The 20490-nt window shown below is 48.7% G+C and overlaps 1 long non-coding RNA gene across 1 annotated transcript; it reads left to right on the forward strand.

The window, feature by feature from the left end:
* The first annotated feature begins 6526 nt into the window (after positions 1-6526).
* Positions 6527-15978, forward strand: LOC140597860 (uncharacterized). Its single transcript, XR_011999852.1, has 3 exons — positions 6527-11990; positions 12430-12577; positions 15415-15978. It is a non-coding gene; the product is annotated as an uncharacterized lncRNA (long non-coding RNA).
* Positions 15979-20490: the final 4512 nt, after the last annotated feature.

The raw sequence follows: 20490 nt of genomic DNA on the forward strand, positions 1-20490 counted from the left end.
ACATTTACTTGCACAAAAGGATGGTCTCCAGGAGCACCTTCTAGGACCACAGCTGGGGAATGCTGTAGCCCTGGTGAGCTAGGAACAGCTCGGGGGGGGGGGGGGGGGGGGGGGAAGAGAGCAGCAGCAGACAGGCCAGAGAGAGGTGGAAATGGGCAGGATCCCTGTTAGGCTTCCTTGTGTTCTTCTGGCTCTCAGCTTGGCATTCAAGGCTCTGTTTCATGAGGTCTCTGCTGACCTCTCTGGCCTTACTCGTCTCACTATCCCCCCTTTTGCCTGCTGCCCTAAGCTGCTCCCATTCCTCCAGGCAGCATTTTTTTTTAAATTAACTAATTAATTTATTTATGATAGTCACACAAACAGAGAGAGAGAGAGGCAGAGACACAGGCAGAGGGAGAAGCAGGCTCCATGCACCGGGAGCCCGACGTGGGATTCGATCCCAGGTCTCCAGGATCGCGCCCTGGGCCAAAGGCAGGCGCTAAACCGCTGCGTCACCCAGGGATCCAGCATCTCTTTTCCAGACCTTTGACCTCGCTGTCGCTCTTGACCTGGACTGGCCTCCCATCCCCACAGCGGCACCTCCTACAGGATCAGTTTGCTATCACGGCATCCACCCAGCACTTACTGCAGGCCTGCCATAGCCACGCACTGTAGTGAGCTGAGGACACCCTAATCATGGGTGGTTTGGGGGTCACTCTTAACAGTCTAGGGGGCTTCAGGCCTCCTGGGTCTCTATTCCAGCAATGGCCAAGCACACATGGGTCCCAGACAACATTGGAAAACAAAAAATGCTCCACTGTCCCACCACCTGGCCTCACACCATCTGGAAGTCTGGAGCCATCACCAGGGATGATTCATACCCTTTCCCCCTTTCCAGATAAAGTGCCTAAGTGTGAAAATTGAATACAACCCAACACAGGAACACATGGGGGTTCACACTTGGGATTCTGAGAAGCACCAATTTATTGTCGCTTTCCCCCCTTTTTATTTATTTATTTAAATTTAGTAGGCTCCACGCCCAATGTGGAGCTTGAACCCACCACCCCGAGATTAAGAGTTGCATGCTCTACGGAGAAGGCAGCCAGATGCCCCACTTTCCCCCTTTTAAACAGCACCTGTGCCCACCCTGCACCCCCACCTTCAGAGGGTGGGGAATGGGAGGAGTCTGGTCCAAGACTGAGGTTTGGTCCCTAGCAGGTGCTGGGCACTTAGTATGAGCTCAACAAATGCTGACCGCCCCACTCCCCGGCTCACGTTTGCCTGTATTTGCCCCCCACAAACTCCTTGCCCCACCTTCCTTGCTCGCCAAACACTCGATGGCACCCAAAAGGATTTGCGACGTCCGCCTTCTCTGCTTGTCCCTCCTCCACAAGGGGTCAGCGAGGAATCCCTCCCAGGCTGATGGGGCAGGACAGGGGCTCCCCCTCGCCCGCGCTGATGCCTCCCCCATTCAAAGCCGCGGTCCTCACCTGCTCCGTCCAGCCTGGTGCCCACGGCCTGGTCACCCTCTGAGAAGTGTTCCGGGGACTAAGCCCCGCGGCCGCCTGTGCGCCAGCTCTCGGGGTGCGGGGCGGTGCCGGGGGCGGTACCAGGAGGCCCCGCCCCTTAGAGTCCGGGACCGCCGCCCTCCTGCGCTCGGGACCGGCAGGCACCGCCCCAGCCCGCAGCCGCGGAAGCGCACCTGGGAGTGCACCTGCCGGGACTCCTCAGTTCCTGGACGGGACCTGCTAGGCTCCTTCCCACAACACACAGGTCAGGTCACTCGATTAGAAGGGGCCACCTGGTGAGGCTTGGATCCCAAATAAACCTGTGGAAGCCCGAGCATCCTTGGCTTTCCCAACCCCATCTCAGGCTGGACAGTGAGAAAGGAGGGAGCGTTCGGCACCCCGAGCTGACCCCCTTCAGGCCTCCTCTGCTTTGCCTTTAACGCACCATGAGGAGGGGCCGTGGTTGTACCCATTTTCCAGATGAGGACTGAGGGCTCTCCCCCAAGTTAGACAGCTGGTGGTGAGTGGCAGAACCCGGCCTCGAACCTCGACCCCAGCCTCTTTGCATCTTCATCCAGGCCCTTTAGAAGGTAAAGGTGAGGTGAGCCGGAGAATCCCTGTGAGTGTGAAGTGGGGGAATTGAAGCTTTTTGGCCTCTGAGGGCTGAGCCGGGGTCAGGCTGGGGGGTGGTGGTGTCAGGAGCCGAGGAAGGCCAAGGGGAAGGGGAGGAAGGGGAAGGGGAGGGACACGGAGGTGGAGCTCCCAGTACAAGTGGCACACTCGTACATATGTGCTAACTGAGCCCAGAGAGAATACAGGGTTCCGCATAGCAAGGAAGAGGTGCACCCCAGGTCTGCCTCCTAAGCCCACCCTCTTTCCGTGGGTGGGGTGGGTTTTGTATCTAATCCCAATTCTCCTGGCCTCCTTTGTTTGTCTTCTGGCTCTCCTCGCCTTCTGTCCCATCCCTAATCTCTCCCGCGTTTCCTGAGTTACAACCTTCCCAGCCTTGATAACTCCCCTCCCTGCCTGGAGGCTCTGGGCCAACTCCCTTCCTTCAGTGGGGTCACATTTCCTAGGAGTCACTCCTGGAGATGGCTAAGTACCAGGGGGTGGGGGTGGGCCTCCCTGGACTCTGAGCTGTTGAGACCAGTTTGGGCCAGGTTCTAGCCTAATCTCTCCTCCCCAGAGCTTGGGTATTGTTCACCTGGCAGCCTAGGGTCATTCATCTTGCCTGTGGCGGGTGGCTCTGACAGGCCTCTTGACTCCTTAGACAGGGCCTGGAGGCTGTGAGTGAATGATAGTCATTGGGGTCCCTGGGCTCATCATCTGTGTAGATGGGATGGAGAGCAATAGGGGTGGCTGGGGATGCTCATCCTTGGCCCCTCAGCTGGGTTGGCCATAGTCCAAGCACAGGGATTTTGGAAGGAGGAGCTGGCAACTGGGATCTTTCCCCTTCGAGGTTGCCATGAACCCAACAGAATTGGAACTTGGCCATCAACCAACTTGTATGTGACCTGGGCAAGTCTCTGTACCCTGTGTCTTCTACACAGAATGTAGAGAATCACCCTTCTTCTCAGGGACATAAAGGCTGGCTATTAGGAGAGGAGTGTATCAGGATTGGGGGAACCTCACAACCTGGCCCAATTGTCATTTTTCTCTGGGGCCACTGGCTCCTGCTCTGTAGATAAAAGAGAGTCCCTTCCTTTCCGCTTTACTCTTACCCCAGCATACCCTGAGTGCTGAGAAACTGGATGTGCCCAGAACCAGCCCTGCATCCCCACTTGCCCACTCCAGCCCCTTCTCCACTTAGTAGTCAGAGTGAACTCTGTACAGTTTCTATCTGCTCCTGTCCCTCCCCTGCTCAAAACTTTTCTATAGCTCCCTGGTGCTCCAGAAGAAAGTCCAATCTCCACATGTGACTATCACAATCCATCTCTGCCCCCTGTACTCCTTCACTGTGCCTCTTCCCCATCACACTCCATAGCCCAGCCGGTAGCCAGAATGAACATCTGGTTCACACACCCCCGGGCCTTTACACATGCTATTCCCTTTGCCTAGGAATAGGCAGGAGCCCTGTCTGCTAAGTCCTTTGTGGCTCATTTCTACTTATCCTTCAGGTCCCAGGTTAAATCTTTTAGGATGTCTTCCCTGCCCCTGACATTAAACTGTTTCAGGAACCCCAGACCTCTATAAATGCTGGGGAACAGTCTGCCTGTCCACTCCTCCTTCCCATCCCCCCCCCCCCCACCATACACACACACTAGGGCCAGGGCCCGATGGAGTGAGTACTTGTGTTTATTGAAGGACTGATCCAATGGATCTAGATACACCCAGACAGACACCTTGTGACTCTAACGTTGGGTGTGTGTGTGTGTGCTTGGGGGCCTGATATGGGAGGGGACAGAGAATTCTGCTTAGTGGGCCCCCATACTTGACCCCCACATCATGGCCACAGGAGGGTGAAACAACTACTTGCTAACCTCTTTCCAGCTTCTCCTATTCCTCTCCCCACCTGTCCCCACCTGTCACAGAGGCAGCTCCAGAAGCCAGAAGCTAGAGGCAGCTGATAGAATGGCCTCCCCATTCGAGGCCCCCCTCTATCACCACCAAGCATAGGCATCCAAGTGACCATGTCCCTGTTCTTGACCTTGGCTCCCCTCTTGGGTAAAGTTGGGCTTCTTACCCCAGTTAAGAGAGAATGGTCGTGCATATCTGGGACATGCCTGGCTGGGAGCAGGTGAGCAGGTGCTCAGTAAATACCTATTTGTATTAGGGGAAACCAAGAACCAGAGAGGGCAAGGGACCTGTGGTCACACAGCAAATCTATAGCATAGCTAAGCCTCCACTTTTATTCACACAGCCCACCCCCTATTTCTTTCTCCAAGCTTAAAAATATTTTTACCTCTATGTGACATGACAGTGAGTGCTAGTGTGTGCAGAATTTCTTTTAGGGGGAGATGGAGTATTCTAAAATTATGGTGATGGTTGCACAATTGTGTGAGTGTTCTGAAAACAATTAAGTCGTATACTTTAAATGAGTGAATGGTATGGGGTGTGAATTACACCCCAATAAACTGTTATTTTAAAAAGCAACTCTAGTGTGCAAGAAAAAGTGCCAGACAGAACTGCCTCTTAGTAGCTCTTAGTAGCTGCATATATTTCTTGAGCCCAGTCCCCTTCCTCTGTGACTTGGATCCTATTCCCCACTCTGCCTTCCTCCCAGCAATTTGTAGGATCAAATGAAAAAGTTGAGTTGTAATATTCCCGGAGTTGATGCCAGTATTGACAGCATGGCCATTTCTATAAAAATGAATCTCTCATGCTCCAAGATGACTGGATGAAGAAATGAACAAATACTTTACCAAAGAGGAAAAACAAAGTGAAAAATACATAGGGAAAAATGTTTCTCCTCAGTTTTAATCATAGGAGTGAAAACAAAAACAACTTTGAGGTATCATTTTAAAATGGTAAAACTTGGGTGTCTGGGTGACTCAGATGGTTAGGCGTCTGCCTTTGGCTCAGGTCATGATCTACAGTCCTGGGATTGAGCCCCCCATCAGGCTCCCAGCTCAGTGGGGAGTCTGCTTCTCTCTCACCCTCTGCCTCTCCCCCTGCTGTTTTTTTTCTTCCCCTCACCCCCTCTCTCTGTCAAATGAATAAATTTTTAAAAACCTTAAAAACCGATATAAACCTGTGGTGGCAAAATTGTGGTAAAATCAATATATCCAAGTACTATTACACCATGTAAAAATAGCAGAAGCCTCTTGGAAGTCAGTAGAGTAATATATTAAGAGCACCTAGAAATAACAAATGTTGGCAAGGATGTGGAAAAGAGGGAACACTTGTGCTCTGTTGATGGCAATGGAGATTAGTGCAGCCACCGTGGAAAACAGTGTGGGAGTGCCTAAAAAACTAAAAAAATGGAACATGTGATCCAGCAATTTGGCTTCTGGGTATTTATCTGAAGAAAAAGAAAACACTAACTGGACAAGATACCTGCATTCCCACATATTCACTGCAGTATTACTTACAATATTATAAGTCATGGAAACAATCTAAGTGTCCATTGACAGATGAATGATAAAGAAGATGTGTATATATATTGGAATATATACTAATGTATTTATATTTCTGAAATATTATTCAGTCATCAAAAAGAATGCAATCTTGCCATTCATGACAACATGGATGGAACTTGTTAGATACAGAAAAACAAATATCATCTCACTTATCTTAAAACAATCTAAAACAATCTAAAAACAAAAGCAAACCAAACCACTGAGCTCATAGACACAGAGAACAGATTGGTTGTTGCCAGAGCTGATAGGTGAGGGATGGGCAAAATGGGTGAAGGAAATCAAAAGGTACAAACTTCCAGGGAAGGAAATCAGAAGGTACAAACTTCCAGTACAGGCCAGGTGCCTGGAGCTGCAACAGCTATATTGTGACCATGAGGCTGCAAGCATGTCGAAAGGCGACCTATTATGGATGATAGGAACAGCAAGATTGAAATACTGTGGGTCTATGACATCATTGTGCTGCTTCCCAGCCTAGAGACCATCTACTGCCAGTCTTTTGTTATATAAGGAAAATAAGCCCCCATTTATTTAAAGCACTGTTGTTAGTTGCGGCTGAGAGCATTCTCAACTGGTACATGAACAAAGACGTGAAAATACACTGGGTGGCCAATAAGATTTGGAGGCAGAAAAACTGGGATTCAAATCCCATTTCTCCTGCTCTGTTATTGTATCTGTGATTTCAGGCAAGCCATTTTGCCACTGAGCCTCAATTTCCTCTGCAATAAAATGGAGCTAATGATACCTACCTGTTGGGCTTTTCAAGGCTAGAATGACATGGCAGATTTGGAAGTGCTTAGTGAACAGCAAAGTGATAGTTGGGTTCAGTCTTATCCAACTAAAAGTTCGAACTAATACAAAAACAACAAATGAGCTATTGTGTCAGGAAGGGGAATTGGTTGTGAATTATTTTTCTTTTTTATCCTTTCTCTCTCTCTCTCTCTCTCTCTCTTTTTGTTCCAGATATTTTCCAAGGCTGCTCTGGCTCTCTCTCCTGGGCAGTGACCCCACCTTGGAGTGGAAAGGTCTAGACCTGAGACAGAGGGCTGCTCCTGGGTCCTGTGTGAAGGTGGCAGTAGGTGAAGGTGGCAGTAGGTGGAGCTCGAGGCTCATGGCAGAGCTGGACCAGGGTGCCGGGCTCTTCACCTGGTCCTGGCAGGCGGGCGGGCACTGGGGAGCTCAGCATCAGCGGCTGTGACTCGAGGTAAAAATAATCAGGGAAGGACAGCTGCTTCCTTGTCAGCAACCAAGAGGGAAATAAAGCTCATGTCCCCTCCAGCGAAAACCTGCTCTTGTCCCTTGGCTCCTGCCTCCAACTGCTCGACGTCTGCGTGCCAATCCAATTTGAACGCCTGCGATTCACCCTAGAGAGAGGGCTTATTTTAACTTCATCAAACGCAGAGAAAAACATCCAGACTGGAGTCAATAGGAGGGAGGAGCAGCTGCTTGGGGGCCCAGGCCAGGAATGGGGTTCAGGGCTTCTGCCCCTCCAGCAGCTGGGCTTGGGGTCCCCTCCTCATAATCTGGTTCAACAATTTGACTGTGTGGTTAATTCTACCAAGGCCCAGTGAGCATCCAGTGGGTGTTCCCTCAAATCAAGGTGTAAGTTAAAGACTCAACCTGGAAGTTCCTCTCTGAAGTCCTCAACCTCCTCTCCTGTCCCTTCTCTTCTCCAGCGCCCTCTCTGGGGCTGCACCAGGCTTTGCATGAAGACCCAGGTTGATGTGTCCTCTCACACTTTATGCCTTTGCAAGCTGCGCCTTCTGCCTCAACTGCCTTTCCTGTTTCTGTGCCTGGTGGATGTCCACAAGTTCTAGAGAGTTCCTAGGCATGCCTCAAGACTCAGCTGTGTACCACTGGCAGCTTCCCCACCCCTCCAGGACGACTGAGTTGTTTTCTGTGGGTCGCTGCAGGATTTTGTTCATCCTTCCGTTTTTTTTTTTTTTTTAAGATTTCATTTATTTGTTCATAGAGACAGAGAGAGAGAGAGAGAGAGAGAGAGAGAGAGAGAGAGAGAGGCAGAGACAAAGGCAGAGGGTGGAGCAGGCTCCATGCAAGGAGCCCGATGTGGGACTCCATCCCGGGTCTCCGGGATCATACCCCGGGCTGCAGATGGCGCCAAACCTCTGCGCCACCGGGGCTGCCCCCATCCTTCCATTTTAACAAGGAATTGGAGTGTCTCCCTGCCTTTCTTCCTCACCCCTCTATCCCTCTCTCCTTCTCTTGTTTCTGACAAATCCACTGAGCCTCTCTGCCAGGCCCCATGCTGGCTGCTTGGAGGCAGATGAGGATCCCAGCCAGTCCCTGCCCTCAAGTGGCATCGGCGTGGATGGCTGTCAGCGCGAGGAGAGGTGATCTGTGGGCTGTGGGGACAGGGCAGCAGTGCAGCCGTCCAGGAAGAGCTGCCTCCAAATGACAAAGTGAAGAATAGCATTTGTTTTTCTTTTTTTCCTCCTTTTTTAAATCAAGGGATAAACACAAGAGACATTGCTGACTTCCACTCCAATTATTGGAGACTCACATTTTTAGTTTATTCATTTCTCTAAATTTCAAGTGATCATACATATCAAATAAAGAGTAAATTGAATAAAAAATATAAATTGAGCTAATAATAAAAGACATTTTTAAAAGATTTTTTAAATTTATTTATTCATGAGAGACAGAGAGAGAGAGAGAGAGAGAGGCAGAGACAGGGGCAGAGGGAGAAACAGGCTCCATGCAGGGAACCTGATGTGGGACTCGATCCGGGGTCTCCAGGATCATGCCCTGGGCTAAAGGCGGCATTAAACCGCTGAGCCACCCGGGCTGCCCTAAAAGACATTTTATAATTAAGGTTTACTTCTTCTTGGTTTAGTCTCTAAGCCCTGCTCCCCAGAGGGGTGTTTATTCAGCCTTTGAGGTTAGGTTAGGTTAGGATAGAGCAGAGTGTCCTGCATCCCCCTGCCTCCCTGCTTTGGTATAGGATCCCAGGAGTTGTTGATCTGTGACCCCCATGGCCATGCCTGGGGGAGTCAGCCCTGTAGGGGAAGGGCCCTGGGCTGCATAGAGGAGAGGTTGTCTGTTTTGCATGTTTGGTAATTCGGAATATCTGAAAGATTAATTGTTTCTTAGGCCTCACTGGAATGTCCTGGCATCCAGGAGAGTATGTCAGCACATCCCAGGCTCAGTCTTTGCCAGGGGGCCAAGGTGTGTGTGTGTGTGTGTGTGTGTGTGTGTGTGTGTGTGTGCACATGCACTGCTGAGGTAGGCCTTTTGGAGGTTGGGTAGATGGGGTGAGAGGCAGAAGATGGGATCCTACGTGTTTGTGGGGTTGGCAGGGAGGGAGCTATGACAGGCCAGCAGATAAAAATGAGGGAATTGGTATGGTGGCTCAGAAAGGTGAAGCGACTTACCTAAGGCCACACAGATGGAAGGGCTTTGACTTCAACACTGACTCCAACATTCACTTTCATCTTCCATGAGTAACTGGCAGGGCTAGCTTGAGACTCGATCCCTGGGGTTGACCTTGGAGTCCTCCACACCTTTGTCCTCTTGACCCCACACACTGTGGCCTCCAGATGGACCTCCTTGCAAGAGGTCAGACCAACCTCAGTGGGTTCCTTCCTGATCTCCATTGCATGGGAAAGTTGTTCTGTTAGTGTGGAGATTGGCCAGCCTGGGAGTCAGGTGACCTGGGATTCCCTACACACTAGCTGTAGTGGGCTCCTATCAATCACTTCCTTATGTGTTGGCACATCCACTTCTTTGGGGGACTCTTCCTCCCCCACCATTCATGTTACCCCACTCTGGCTGCCTCTCCTCAAAAGCAAGCAAACAAAAAAGTAGAACACACCAACAGTGGGCTCGAGCCATGGTTTGGCCATTTCTCTGGTCATATGTGTATGTGACACCAGCTGTGCCATTCAGAGCTCTGCCCTAGATGTCTGGTGAAGTAAAGAGAGCAGGGGTCCAGACTCTGAGGTTTCTGAGTAGGAATCATGTGAAATAAGAATTGCTTGTGGCCAGGTATCATGGAGTTAAGTTTAGCTGCATCTCACAAAAATTCCAAACCAGAGAAGTTTAAACGTGCAAGGTTTTGTTTGTTTATCATGGAAGAGAAGTCTGGTGGTGCCCCGTACAGGGCTCATATTGCTGTCATGACAGCAATATCCAGCCTGTGGTCATAGCCCTAGATGGTTGCCAGAGCTCTCCAGCCATTGCACCCATGTTTTAGGCAACAAGAAGGAGGAAAGTGGGGAAGGGCAAAAGAAGTGCTCCTTCCAGCCGAGTCAGCTTGCCTTCCCATAGGCAGCCGTACCCGAAGTACCATAGAATACTTCCATTTGTATATTACTGGTCACAAGGGAGAAATGTGATTTATCACCTGGGAACTCTACTGTCCAAATAAAACCAAGCTTTCATCTCTGTCACAGGCTGCATTTCATGTCATATCTGTATGCAATGGGAAGGAATAAAGTCACGACAAAAGGAGGGTGATTATGAGTTGGGAGACGGAGCAAACACACAGAGAGGGAGGAAGGGAGGAAGGGAGAGACAGTGAGACAGGGAGGCAGAGAGGCAGATGCAGATGACGACCTCACTGAGTCCCCGAGGCCAGCCCCACTCTGGCCTCCCCGGGCCCCTGCATCAACACATGCTCCTTTTTGTCAGGTCAGGTGGAACTGAGTTTCTGTCATTTGTAAATGGAGGAGTGTGCTGACCCTGGACAAGGATTTATCTTTTCTGAGCCTTGATTTTTTTTTTTCTTCTGAGAAATGGGGATCCTGTTGCCCACCAGGTGGAGCTGTAACAGAGACTAATGAGGACAATATCGGCCAAGCAAGGCTCAGAGAGCAAAGCTCTGAGCAAGTAGCATGGTGACCTGGAGGACCTGCTGTTTCTCCTGGTCCCTCCTCCTGTCCAGCTCCAGCCACTCTGCTCCACCGTTGCTGAGGGTTTATGCGGAAACTGCATCACATCTGCCCCGGGAGCTGGCCAGGCTCAGGCAAGTTTTCTGAACACCTGAGTGGTGGGTGTCCAAACCTTGGAGAGAAGTGCCAGGAGCAGAGAAAAAGCCACTGCCACCTTGTCGTAGGGGCATTGTCTGAAGCGTGGGTCAGATCCTGATGTCCACAGTGCCAGGCTGCCAGGCAACGGGGAATCCACTTTCAGGTTGGATGCTGTGGTCAACCTGGTCCAGGGCCCTTTTCTGCTCTTTCTGAGATTTTGGGGGAGCTCCCTTCTCTGGTTAGCCCCTGTGGTTTTGGGAGGGGCTGACTCTGCTCCATTCTCCGTGGATGGTGTATTTGTCTTCTATTGCTGCTACAGCAAGTTACACAAATTTAGCAGCTCAAAACGACACAAATCAGTGATCTCACAATTCTCTAGTTCAGAAATCTGGGTTGGCTCAACTGGCTCCTCTGCTCTGAGTCTCACAAAGCCAAAATCAAGGTGTTGGCTTGGCTGTGTGTTTTTCTGGAGGTTATGTGGGTAAATCACTTGAATGCCCTTTCTGGGTGTTAACCAGATTCTGTTCCTGTGGGTGTGGGACTGAGGTCCCCATTTCCTTGCAGGCTGTCATCAGAGGCTGGGCTTTGTCCTACAGGCTGCCGGCAGTCCTTATGCTTCTCACACAGGCAGGGCAAATCCTTTTCCTACTTCATGTCTTGCCACCTTCCCTTTCCTTGTCCTCTTTGTCCTCCTCTTCTGTGTTCCTCTTCTCTCCCATCTCCTTTCTACTACCTCTGCTTCCCCGTTCTGCTTTTAAGGGTTCCTTGTGGTTACACTGGGCCACCTGAATAATCCAGTGTGATTTTTTTTTTTAAAGATTTTATTTATTTATCCATGACAGACACAGAGAGATGCAGAGAGAGAGGCAGAGACACAGGGAGAAGGAGAAACAGGCTCCATGCAGGGAGCCCGACGTGGGACTTGATCCCGGGTCTCCAGAATCACACCCTGGGCTGAAGGCGGCGCTAAACCGCTGAGCCACCCGGGCTGCCCTCCAGTGTGATCTTAAAGTCAGCTGATGAATGACCTTAATTACATCTGCAGAGTCTACACATCGGGAAACAGAACCAACTGGAGATATGTATGTGTATATGTATATGTGTAATACGGAGAGAAAGACAGAGACAGAAGGACATATTTTTATTTATTTATTTATTTTTAAGAATTGGCTTGTAGAGGATATTGAGGCTTGGTAAGTCCAAGATCTGCAGGGCAGGCTGGCAGGCTGGAGTCCCAGGAAAGAGTCATAATTCAAGTCCAAAGGTAGTCTGCTGGCAAATTTCTTTCTTGCTTTTTTTTTTTTTTCAGAAGTCAAATATTTTTATTGTTCTACCGACACTTCTGAAAAGGGATCTAATTGAGAAAATAACAAAGCATTTAAGAGTTTCATCTCCAGAAAGCACCTAAGTCTGACAGGAGGTGTCAGACTTTTGAGGAGGTCAGTCTTTTGTTCTATTAGGCCCTTCACTTGATTGGCTTGATAGAGGCTCACCCACATTACTAAGGGAAACCTGGTTCATTCAAAGTCCACTGCCTTAAATGTGAATCCCGTCCACAAGCACCCTTACAAAAACATCCCCAAAAATGTTTTATCCAAAATCTGGGCAAATGTTGACACATACTGGACCCTAGTAGACACTGAGCATGGGACATCCAGTAACTATGGGATTGAGCTATGTGTTGTGAGCCGGTATTTCTGATCCTTCAAGCCATAAGGTCAGGTTGGGCACAGCAGCACCTCATCCATCACATATGAAAATAGTGCATTGGTGTTTGGGCCCAACCAGGTCCAGAGGACAGAGTTCTATGACTCTGAGGCCCAGGGCTGGATGTCACCAGATCTACTGTAGATACTTCTCCCTCTATTCACTCTTCAGGCCTCAACTCCCAGTCTCCTGCCTTCTTCTTGTAAGGGCCCTGTGATGACGCTAGACTCACCTGATGATCTAGGATAATCTAGGATAATCCTCCCATTTCAAGATCCTTAACTTCATCACATCTGCAGAGTCCCTTTGACCACATCAGGTAACCTCTTCACAGGTTCTGGGGATTTGGGCCGTGGCATCTTTGAGGGGCTGTTACTAAGCCTACCACACTCATTTGTCAGTTTCACTCATGCACCCAGGGGTTCAGGGACCAGCCAGAGCTCCGCTGGACATGGTAAGAGCTCCTCATCAGGGGAAGTCAGAGGCTTCTGTGCCTTGCCCCAATACCAGGCCCTCTCGCTGCAGCTTTACTCCACTTGATCTTGAGGCCTGGCTGCTGCCCTACTCTGGGATGTGGGCATACACATGTGGGTCACAGGGCTCCTGACTCTCTCAGCTGGAGGCTGAAATAAACATAGTCTACTGACCCGGCGATGCTTGCAGAGCATCTGTAATGTGCCTGGCACATCGTTGGCTTTTGCCAATCTGCGGGCTGGGCTTCTTATGTTCTTTGTGGGCATGGGAGGCCCAGAGAAGACAAGTGGTTTGCCCAAGGTCACACAGAGTGGAAGGAGCAGATTGGAAATGAGGTCCTGGGGACTCAGATGCTGCCTCCTCTGTCTACATGAAGCCGTAGATGGGACTCAAGGATGGCAGCCTCTTCTCATCTCAAGTCATTTTTCCTGGGCCCCAGAATTAGAGTCCTAGCTCAGTTTCCTCTGAATTCAGCAAGAGGCAGATGGTGGCCCTTGGGAACAGAAGACATTAGGTTTCCGGTGATGGGGGTCCCCTGCCACCTTCCCCCCAAACTGCTGTCACCTTTTAATAGATTTCTCAGGGAATGAGTAATTTGTTGCTGGTGCCGGCTTGGCATTCAGCGGGAAGTCCCTGCAGGCCTGGAAGGTCAGCATGGAGCCACTCAAAGGCGACCGCTGGAGGAAGATAGTGGGTCAGGGCTGGCCGCTTAGCACAGCCGTGCTGCCAATTACCGCCCGGCCTGCTTCCTGCCGCAGACATGCCCAGGGCCAGGGCTTTGAACCCTTGCAAGGAGGCCAGCTTCCAGTAAACAACCCAGGGCAGCGGGCAGATTGACAGCAGAAATGCAGGAGGCTGGCCAGCCACTGGTGTTGCTCACTGCTCCTACTGGCAGATGGACAGGACCACAGTCCCCCAAGGGGTTCCCCCAGCCGGGACTCAGGGGGCCATCAGAGCATCTGAGCCTCACTGCTGGGTAGACAGGTTCCTGCCATGTCCAGGAGGATTTCTAGGCCATAGTTTCTGGGCCACCGAAGATGATTTTTTCTGGGTAGAGAAATGAGCCTGATCTGGGTGGGACCCCTTCCCAGTCACCAGCCTGGGAGCAGGGATTTGAAGAAAGAACCTGCAGAGGGACAGCAGTGTCCTGCTTGTTTCTCTCTCTCCAGGAAAGCCTGAGAAATATTTGGGGATACAGTGGTGGCACTACCAGACTTTCCACCACCATTTTATTTGGCAATTAAAAGAAAGGAAGTGTGCTCACTGCATGATTCTATTTATGTGAAGTTCTAGAATGTTTGGGTATTAGAAAGTGATGGCCTCTGTGAGGGACCGACTGGAAGTAGCATGAGAGAACTTTCTGGGGGTGGTGGAAACGTTCATATCCTGGTTGGGGTGCTGGTTACACATTTATCAAAACCCATCCAGCTGTTTCCTTCAAATCTATTTATTTTACTGGATGCACACTGCACTTCAACAAGGAAAAAAAAAAGTAAGGCAAAGAAGAAGAGGGGGATGTAGAGGCTTAGGGAGAACCTGGGGACCTGTGCATTCATGCACACACATGCACACAGACCTACTGACACACACATTCTTGCAGGCACACATACACTTTTTCTTTCTAAAATCAGACCATTATTCCCTCATTTTCCTCAGTGAAGTTGCAAAAGAACACAGATTTTTCTTCATCTTTGTATTATAATTAATATTCTTCCATGTGCCAGCAGTAAATAGATGGGATAAAAAATTAGTTACCTAAGCAGGCTGGTGCCCTTCTCCTAAGCAGCCAGCTCAAGGCAACTGGCCCTATCCCCTAGGATAGGGCCATTAATTAAAGCATGGGCTGTTGATGCTTCTGAGAGTGACCTCCGGGTGCTCAGCAGCCCCTGTTGCTGTACGCATGGGTCCAGAGGTGAGTGGGTGTTTCTGTACCCATGAGGCTGATGGACATAGCGAGTGCTCCACTGATATATCCCATCATGCCAGAAAACAAAGAGGTACTCAGAGTGATGGGGAGCCAGTTGGAAAGGGCTCCAATGGCCAAATTTGGGACAATGGAAGATCAAAACGATGAATAATGTGGATGGATTATGACACATAGAATTTTTTTTAAAAATCCTTAAATTTGAAAAAAAAAATTTAAAAAACCAGAGAAGACAGGATAAGGGAAAGGGGTTCTTTACAGAAGAGTGTCAACTGGGGGGGGGGGGCACCTGGTGGCTCAGTCAGTTGAGCGGCCAACTATTGGTTTTAGCTCAGGTCATGATCTCAAGGTTTTTGTGATGGGAACTTTTAAGATTTACTCTCTAAGCAGCTTTCAAGTATAGAATACAGTATTGCCAACTATAGTCACCATGCTGTATATTACATCCCCAGAACTTATTTATCTTTTTTTGTGGTTGGCATACAATGCCATTGGTTTCAAATATTAGTTTCAAGTGTACAATCAGTTAATTTGACAATTCTATACATTATCCAATGCTCACCAATGTAAGTGTAGTCACCCTCTGTTACTATTTGATATTGTTATATTATGTACTCTATTCTCTAAGCTGGACTTTTCATCTCTCTATGACTTATTTTATTTTATAAGGTTTTTATTTTTATTTATAAGGTTTGTATTTCTTAATCCCCATCACCTATTTATTTATTTATATATTTTATTTTTTATTTCTTTTAAAGATTTTATTTATTTATTCATTCAGAGAGAGCGAAGAGAGATGCAGAGACACAGGCGGAGGGAGAAGCAGGCTCCATGCAGGAAGCCCGATGTGGAACTCGATCCCGGGTCTCCAGGGTCACACCCCAGGCTGCAGGCGGCGCTAAACCGCTGCACCACCAGGGCTGCCCCCCATCACCTATTTTTTTTTTTTTTCCCATCACCTATTTAAGCTATCCCCTCACACTCCTCCCCTCTGGCGACCATCAATTTGTTTTCTGTATTTAAGAGTCTTGTTTTTGTCCTTGTTTTAATTTTTAGATTCTACATGTAAGTGAAATCATATGCTACTTGTCTTTCTCATCCGACTTATTTCACTTAGCATAATGCCCTTTAGGTTCATCCATGTTGTCATAAATGGCAAGATTTCATTCTTTTTTATGCATGAGTAATATTCTATTGAATATATATATGCTACATCTTCTTTATCCATTCATCTATTGGCTGACACTTGGGCTGCTTCTGTATCTTGGCTATTGTATGTAATGCTGCAATAAACGTAGAGATGCAATAAACAAAAAGATGTATCTTTTTGAATTACTGTATTCATTTTATTTGGTTGAATACCTAGTAGTGGAATTATTGGATCATATGATATTTCTAGGTATTGTGGTTTTATAGGAGCATGCCCTTGTTTTTAGGAGAATCCTGCCAAAATATTTGGGGGACAACTGAATTCAGTGTATGATACTTGACTGGTCCTAGATCACAAAAATCATAATGGATTTTTTTTAATTTTTAAAAAATTTTAAGTAATGTCTCTGCCCAACATGGGGCTCAAACTCACGGCCCCAAGATCAAGAGTCCCATCCTCTACTTACTGGGTCAGTCAGGCACCCCCATAATGATTTCTCATAATGGAGAAATTCGAAAGGACTGAATATTTAATAGCAATGCTGAATCCATACAATGGTGTTGTGTTATGTAGGAGATTGCCCTTGTTTTTAGGAGATTCATCCTCCAGTATTTAGGGGTGGAGTATTGTGTAACTTTTTTTTTTTTTTTAAGATTTTTTATTTATTTGAGGTGGGGGAGGGAGAACAGGCACCTTGCCTTATGTGGGACTCAATCCCAGGACTCCGGGATCGTGACCTGAGCTGAAGACAATCTTTTTTTTTTTCTTAAAGATTTTATTTATTTATTAATGAGAGACAGAGAGAGACATAGAATTGTCTGACACAGGCAGAGGGAGAAGCAGGCTCCTGGCAGGAAGCCCGAGTGGGACTTGATCCCAGATCCTGGGATCATGCCTTGAGCCAAAGGCAGATGCTCAACCCCTGAGCCAACCCAGGAGCCCCTGAAGACAGACTCTTAAATGACTGAGCCACCCAGGCAGCCCTGAAAACACCTTTTTAATGGCCTTTTATGTTTTGTCATAAAATATTCAGCCACTCTTCTGTTGTTTGACATTAAAGCAGTTTTCAGATTTTCATTATCATATTGCTATATATTACAATATACAGAATCCATTATAATATCTAATATGTGTAATCCATTATCCAATATATATCCAACATATAATACATTATAAAATTCAGTATAATCCATTATAAATAGTGGCACAATGAACATCTTTACACACCAATCTTTGTTTGAGGATATGAGTCCAAAGAAGGGAACTTGGGTATTAAGTGTTCTGAACGTTTCTGAGGATCTTGAACTAAAAAAAACCCAGCTTTACTGAAGTATTACCAATACACTAGAAAAAAAGTTGTGTAGGTTTAATATATACACTGTTGGGTGAGTTTGAACATATATACTCATACACCATGATGGTATCACCGCAATCAAGGTAATAAATCTGTCACCTCCCATATCTTCCATGTGTCCCCTTTTTTCTTACAGGTGTGTGTGTGCCAAGAACACTTACCATGAGAGCTCCCCTCAGTAAATTTTGAAGTGCACAATACCATGTTGTGGACTTCAGGCACTATGTTGTACAGGATTCTGAACTATTTTTGGCAAATGGCTTTTCAGAAAGCTTGTACCACTTCACACGCCCAATAGCAAACTCTGAAGGTGCTTATGTTGGCAAATCATTGCTAACAGTATTATTTTTAGGAAAAATGTCTTTGCTAGATTTGGTAGTGATAACAGTGTTGTCAGTGAGAATGGTCCCATGGACGCATTTCAGCCTTTCACTTGCTTGACTGTCATTGTGACTCTCCCTCCATCTTCAGTCCTTTCTCCATCTTGGCGGCTGTGACATCATTCTCCCCTGGTCTCCACCTGCCTCCCTGCCTGTGCCTTCTCTCCTCATACATGCCTCATCTTTACTTGCCTGATAAATTATTGTCCCTGGCCTCTGTCCTTGGCTCCCCTCTCTCCCTCTGCCCACCCTCCTGTGGCATCTTATCCACACTTGGGACTTGCATGGCCTTCTCAAGAACTGTTGCACCTCCCCCCAGCCCAGACCTCCAACGCAAGATGTCCCATATCAGAACCCACGTGGACTTTCCTGTCACTATCCATCCTGCCCCCCCGCCAAGTTCCTAGTCCTTCTGAGTCTCAGATCTGACACCAGATCATTGAGGAAGACAGCAAGCCTTCTGTGGCTCCCACAGTGACCTACAAGTCAGCCTACAAGTCCCCCATAATTGGAGCTCACCCAGTTCATTACTCTCACCTCTCCCACCCCACCCCTGCCCTGCAGCCACACCTGCCTATCTGCTCTTCTGCAGACCTGGCAAGCCCTATTGTTCAAGCTAAGCTGTCCTTCTATCTGGAAAGCTCTTCTCTCTGCTGTCTTCTTCAAAGATCTAGTGTCAGGTTCACCTCCACTAGGAAACCTGCCCTCAATGACCATGTACTCACTTATGTCTACCTGAATCTTCTGTAATGAAAACTATCCCACTTTCTGCAGCCCACACTCCAGGCGCCCAAGTCTCAGCCTTGACTCTCCCTAACTGTGGCCTTTGGCCAGCCCCTAGTCTTTCTGAGTCTCAGTTTCTCTTTCAGTTCTTCCCCACTCAGGGCATCCCACTTGTGATTCCCACCCTCACGGGTTAGTATAAGAACCAGATATGTTGAAAGGAGAGGCCAGGGTTAGGAACAAATGGACAGGACATGCTTGGATTCAAATTCTGTTTCTCTTGCCAACCAGCTGCATGACCTTGGGGCAGACACCTCCTCTCTCCCAACTGACAGTTCCCCACCCAAGAGCTAGAAATCTAATAGCAACCCTGGGTAGTTGGGAGGACTAATGGGGTTGTGGCATGTAAAGTGCTTAACAGAGCACCTGGTACATGGGGAGCTCTCAGTGGGTGTGGATCATGGTGATGAAACTAGGTAGAGAAAGGATTTGTAAATTCTAACATGGGAAGGTATTCTCATGATTTCCCAGTGACTTGCACAAGCCTCAGATATGGAAAAAGTTCCACTCCTGCTCACCATCAGCTGGGGTCACAAAACTCAGGGCTCAGCTCATTTTTCTGGGGTTAGGTAGTTAAACACCCATCCCAGGCACTGCTTACAGCAATTGGGATTCTGTGGGTCTCATCGGGGCCCTCAGATCTGCTAAGTGCCCCAGGGGAGTGTAGAATAGATGGTGGGAATCCACACTGAGACACGGCCATGTGCTCCACTGTGCCCTCCCACCGAAGCTGTTTTCTGTGGCTGGGCAGCAAGGCTCAGCACCTGGGTGCTGTGCCAGGAGCCCTGCAGCCTGGAGCAGCTGCTCTAATTCATGTAAAGGAAGGCGCCCAGGTTTGCCCTGTCTATTTATAGCTTATTTATGAAGAAGGAAAAACAAGGGCCCAGTTGCCTTAGCAACGGGGAGCATCATGGGCTGCTTTCTCTGCAGTGGGAAATTGGCCAAGTCTCCTGGTGGGGGGCACAACCCCCTCCCCGCTATGTGTGTATGCTGACAGAGGTCAGAGGTGAACCTTCCGAGACCTGTCCCACACTGGATTCCTAGCAGCCAGTGTGGGGGAGAGTGCTCGCCAGGCACTTGGAAAATGCTCCCTGATGCAGGTGGCCGTGCACAGCTGAATGCTCTGTGGAAAGGCACACTCTGGTCTCTTGGTCTTGGTGCTAAACTCCTGTCCTCTGGGTACCCAGCCTGCTGCCTCAAATTCCCTTGGGAGCCTGGCTGTGCTCTGGCACTTAGGGCACTTAGTGCAGTGAACCAAAGGTATAGTTCCCAGACCGCGCCCCTTAAGGCTGTGATCTGGCACAGAGCATGGCACGGAGGAGGGGCTTAATAAAGAAATAAATAATGGATGAATGAAGTGCTTTAGTTTGCAGTGCATGTCCTTAGTATGCACAGGGCAAAGGAAACACTATAATGTTCTCTCCTTTTACAGATCAGGGAGCAGATTCAGACAGATGAAGAGACCAGCCCCAATCACACTGCTAAGTAATATCCAGGCTGGATGAGGGTCCTTGAGGAGGAAACTTGCTTTTGCTCTGGCAAAGTGCCAGGGAACATGGGAACTTGGGTTCCCACTGGGCTGTAATTGTCGGAGGCCAGGGAAGTGGGAAGTGGTGCTGTGGCTGGCCTGGGGCTGAGAGGCCTGTGGTTTGAATTTTGACTCTGCCACTTATCAGCGGTGTGACCTTGAATTATTGACTTTACCTCTCTGGGCCTCAGCTGCTTCATCTGTAAATCAAGGCAATGATGCCTGGTCCTTGGGGACTGGTAGCTTCCTGAGGGCGGGCACAGCACCTGTTTCTTGATCATCTGCTTTCCTGGTGTCGGCACAGTCTAAGTGCCTAGGATGATCATGAGTTCCTGTATATAGAGTAGATTGGGTGCTCTCAGGGAATTTTGGTTGTTACATTATTAGGGACCTGAGGCACAGAGAGCTTGGTGGTTCCCCTGAGATTACATGGCCAAATCCAGAGCAAGGTGGTGGCTTTCCTGGTCTGTCAGGTTTGTGGGCATTGGGGGATTAAGTGGGATGGTGTCCGGCCCCTGGGGAGGGCATTCTATTCTGGACAGGGCTGCAGTCCCAGGGGGCAGTGGTCATGTTAGACAGGGAGGTTAAGACAGGAGTGTCTGAGTACTGGGGACCTAGAGCTGCCCTCCAAACTGCTGG

The sequence above is a fragment of the Vulpes vulpes genome, chromosome 2 (assembly GCF_048418805.1).
Source record: "Vulpes vulpes isolate BD-2025 chromosome 2, VulVul3, whole genome shotgun sequence".
In the NCBI taxonomy this organism is placed as follows: domain Eukaryota; kingdom Metazoa; phylum Chordata; class Mammalia; order Carnivora; family Canidae; genus Vulpes; species Vulpes vulpes.